Source organism: Bubalus kerabau, chromosome 6 (genome assembly GCF_029407905.1).
Source record: "Bubalus kerabau isolate K-KA32 ecotype Philippines breed swamp buffalo chromosome 6, PCC_UOA_SB_1v2, whole genome shotgun sequence".
NCBI lineage: Eukaryota > Metazoa > Chordata > Mammalia > Artiodactyla > Bovidae > Bubalus > Bubalus kerabau.
This window is the reverse complement of record NC_073629.1, coordinates 23,573,385-23,577,224: the sequence shown is the minus strand read 5'-3', so window position 1 is coordinate 23,577,224 and position 3,840 is coordinate 23,573,385. Positions and strand designations below refer to the sequence as shown.

The 3,840-nt window shown below is 45.0% G+C and overlaps 1 long non-coding RNA gene across 1 annotated transcript; it reads right to left on the bottom strand.

Moving 5' to 3' along the window:
* Positions 1 to 426: 426 nt before the first annotated feature.
* On the bottom strand, positions 427 to 1,466 carry LOC129656071 (uncharacterized). The gene is made up of 3 exons (XR_008716168.1): positions 1,386 to 1,466; positions 1,011 to 1,293; positions 427 to 821 (listed from the first exon to the last, which is right to left on the bottom strand). It is a non-coding gene; the product is annotated as an uncharacterized LOC129656071 (long non-coding RNA).
* Between the last annotated feature and the right edge of the window lie 2,374 nt (positions 1,467 to 3,840).

Sequence of the window (3,840 nt, the reverse complement as noted above, 5' to 3'; positions counted from 1 at the left end):
CATCCTGACTATTTTCTGACTTGGAGTCAGTCATTTCTCTAAGAATCTCTGGTTTTTCTTGGTGCAAAACATTATTTCCAAATCAAATTGTTTAACCTAAAGATATCCACTAGAACTGTTTTATTTCTACATCTTTCCAGTGGACAGAGATAGCAAATATATATTCATACTTCTACATATTCATATATATTCATAATTCAAATTCAGAACTACAGGTTTTTTAAATTGAATGTCTATCATTCAGCTGAATCTCTTTCTACTAATATCAGTAGTTTTGTTTTTAATGAAACTGGAAGTAATAGAAATGTGGTATCTCATACAGTTTCCTTTACTTTTCTGTGCATTATAGATAAAAGAATAAAGAAATACCTACAATGCCAATAACAATATAATTGAGGACAGCAGTTTTATTTTGTCACTGTCCTGGGGGTACATATAAATTATTGTGTTTTATAGTCTCTTGGGATAGTTCTTATCCATATGCTTGTTCCACAAAAGGCTTAAACAGATTAATTTTTACACTGTGTTCTCAATGTCCAGAGGTGACACCTTAGAAATTCATTTTATAATGATAACAAAATGAATGTGGTTTCCAACTCACATGTAACCAAACAAGGTATATTCCTTATAGTCTAGCCTTAACTATAAGATCAGCGGGTGTCTCAAAGGCCTGGGTGGAGGTGGGTCAGGGACCCCTGGTTTCCCCAGATGCTGGATCCTTGAACTTTCTCCTCTTCCTGGCTGAACTTGAAAGTACGAAATTTCCTGGAGTCAAGCTTCAAATCTTAGCCTAACAGTGGCTTTCCACATCCAATGGAGACCTAGGAACGAGAAATTCTAAATAAAATTGAACTAAACTGGAATAGCATCAATTAAAATTCGGAATAATAGGGCACCTGAATAAAATACAGTTCTTCCCATTCAGGTCTGGAACCCTCCACCCAAAAGCTGCCATCCTAACTGATCAGCGACATCGCAGCCCCCTCTACCCCCCGCCACCATTTACTCACAAGGACAGCCGTGCAGTTACAAGACGTGCGGTGCGAAGCCCCCTGGGGAGGCAGAACTCTGTGGTCTCTGTCTCTGCCTTTTACCGGCGAGACCCAAGGGACCCGACAGGGCGATGGCAATGGTTCGGTCGCTTCGCCCCCTGGCGGCAGGGCCGGGCCTTGGACGGCCAGTGACGGGCAGAGTCGCCCGGGTCCAGCGGGGACGCCCGGGATGATCTCACACCTGCCTGCCAAATCCGTGCACACTGCGCTGGTCGCGGATACGGGAGCCGGAAAACAGGTTCTATTAGGGGAGTAAAATGTCTTCTAGTTAAACAGAAATATCCCACTGAGATTTGAACCTGGATCGCTGGATTCAGAGCCCAGAGCACTCACCACTACACCATGGAACCACGACTAGGGGTGCTATCTCACAGCTGATCCAGACCATACTCGGCTGGGAGGGCCCAGGACTCGTCTCCCACCCCGCCTCTCGTCACCCGGACCCGAGCCGCTTCCTCCGTGACGCCAGGGGGCGCCGGCCCGCGGCCGTCTCTTCAGGTTTGAACGTCGTGGAAAGAGTTGAAATCCATTCGGGGTGAGCGACAGGGAGGGACTTTTAGGCCTCCCCTAAATGCACCCGCTCTCCCTGCATTTCTAGAGTTCTCTGCCCTGAGGTAAAATTCCCGCCAGGGGAAAAAAAAAAAGTCCCTTTCCTCTTTGCAATTGTCCTCTTCCCGCTGCCCTGGGAACTCTGAACGTCCCCAGAAGAGCCCTTGGGACTTCGTGGGATGTCCCCTCCCTGGGATCTCAGGGTAGAATGGGGGGAAGGCGCTGCCGGCTTCGTTGGGGGGTGGAAATCGAAGCGACCACCGTGCCCCACTTCACACTGTGTGCACCCATGCCCTTCAGGCTCTGCTGGATTGTGTAACAGGAGTTTGTGTGCTGGAGGCACAGTAAAGCCAAACAAAAGGAAATGCAGGAGTCTGAAACAGAGAAAGGCTTATTGCAGGGCTGGGCAAGGAGAAAGGGGACTCCTGCCTGTTCAAAAGGCTCAGACTGCCTGATAAGTTTTGGGGGAGAGTTTTTATATGCAGTATTTAGGGGGAGAGCTGCAGGGTATGTGATCTTCCTGGACTGGTTGGTGGTGAGGTAACAGGGTCCTGTTCCGGGAATCTCAGTCAGTCTTCCGGTTCTAACTAATCTGGGGTTCCCGTGCCTGTGCTCTGCCTGAATGTACCATCCTCCCACCACCCTTCCCACGTGGGTGAGGCCCTAGTTCCTGAAGAAATTAAGAGATATATATCAGATAGTTATGTACGTTCCTTGAGTTGGAACCTGGACCCTGCCCCATGGCTGCATTATTGTTTCTTTCTTTCCAACTGTGGAAAGAATTGGTGAAGTGAAAGCTCAGGAGGGAAGTTGTTGAGTAGCTCAGTCCTGTCCACTCAGGAGAGAAGTTGAAGAGTCAACAAACCTGTCAATCCAACAGTCCGAGTGCTTCCAGCTACCAAAGTGAAGCTTAGGGAGGTCTGAGGAAAGGCGTGTCACACTGTAGCTGTCAGCTCTTGGCACCTGCTGCTAAGTGTCTGTAGGGCTTGGGACTGTCGTGATCTGGTATCTGCTGGATACTGTGAACCACCTTCAGAGAACAGCTGCTTCACCTCCATGTCTAAATGTTGGCCATATTCCCCTTTTGGCTAACCTTAGCTCAGAACATGTATTATTATTTCTTGACCGTCTTTGTCTCTGCATTCCCTCACTTAATTAGTTTGAATCTGCCCTTTGAAACCCAGTGAAGGTCTAGGGAGCTGAAACTTTTCCCCAACAAATATGAAATGAGGGACATGGAAAGGCTTTTGTAAATAGGAGAGCCCCACAGGGTCCTGTTCCATGTCAGTGGCCCACTTTTCTTTGATACTCAGTCTTGAGAGGATCAGGTGTTGGACAAGAAAAGGCATAATATTTTTTATAGATAATTTAAAAATAAACTCCCAGAGGAACTTGGCTTTCAGGATACTTGGTTTCAAGGTGTGGTTGGGTGTAATCCTATTATAGGATTTGGGCTTGGTTGGGTGATTTGTGATTTGGGGAAAGATTGGAAAAAACAGGGTTAGCTCCATATTGAATACTGTTAGTGTGCACAATTCTATGACTGGAGTAAGGAAGTAGCAGTTATTTCCTTATGAAAAGAGGAAGATGTTTGAGATTTTGTAGGTTGCCCAGTGACCTTATTTTCCTCTGGGCAAAATTATGAGGGTGCCTTCTTTTATTGATTTTATCAAGGCCTCAGAAAAACCTTGTCTTAAGTTGATATTCTGTATCTGAGATTGTTTATTTCCAATGAGAAGAAATCAGTCAGACTGTAAGTGTCAGGCCATCTCAGGGCATCAGAGGCTGGTATTTTTCTTTCTCACTGGAAATCTCTATAACGAGAAATCAGAGCATTCTGGTATCTCAAGCTGTAGGTTCAAACTTGACTGAGTTACAGTGTGACTTTGACTAAGTTTCTGGAATATTCTGTGGCTCAATTTGTCACTTAAAAATGAGACAAATAGGAGTTCTTCCTACATGGGTTGCCCAAGGTTTTAAATAAGTTGTGCAGGTAAAGCATTTAGTCCAGTGCTTAGCATGTAGTAAACACTTGACACATGGTAGCTTGTATCAGTCCTTCACTGTCAGCATTTTTATCATCTGTTTTGTTCTTTTAAACAACCGCAGACCCTTTCAAAATATGAATGATTATAAATAAATGGTCTCCAATTAATAGACATGAAATTGGCTCTAGTGTTTATTTATATAGGTAATACTTCAGAGGATATCTATATCTAATCCAGTCATATCTCAGTAT